The sequence below is a fragment of the Bison bison genome, unplaced genomic scaffold (assembly GCF_000754665.1).
Source record: "Bison bison bison isolate TAMUID 2011002044 unplaced genomic scaffold, Bison_UMD1.0 scf7180017864451, whole genome shotgun sequence".
NCBI classification, from domain to species: Eukaryota; Metazoa; Chordata; class Mammalia; order Artiodactyla; family Bovidae; genus Bison; species Bison bison.
Window position 1 is genome coordinate 8572983 of NW_011495013.1, and position 307 is coordinate 8573289.

Here is a 307-nt window from a genome sequence, read left to right on the forward strand (position 1 = left end):
AAGCAACAGTTAGAACCGGACATGGAACAACAGACTGGTTCCAAAAAGGAAAAGGAGTACATCAAGGCTGTATATTGTCACCCTGCTTATTTAACTTATATGCAGAGTACATCATGAGAAACGCTGGACTGGAAGAAGCACAGGCTGGAATCAAGATTTTCGGGAGAAATATCAATAACCTCAAATAATGCAGATGACACCACCCTTATGGCAGAAAGTGAAGAGGGACTAAAACGCCTCTTGATGAAAGTGAAAGACGAGAGTGAAAAAGTTGCCTTAAAGCTCAACATTCAGAAAATGAAGATCA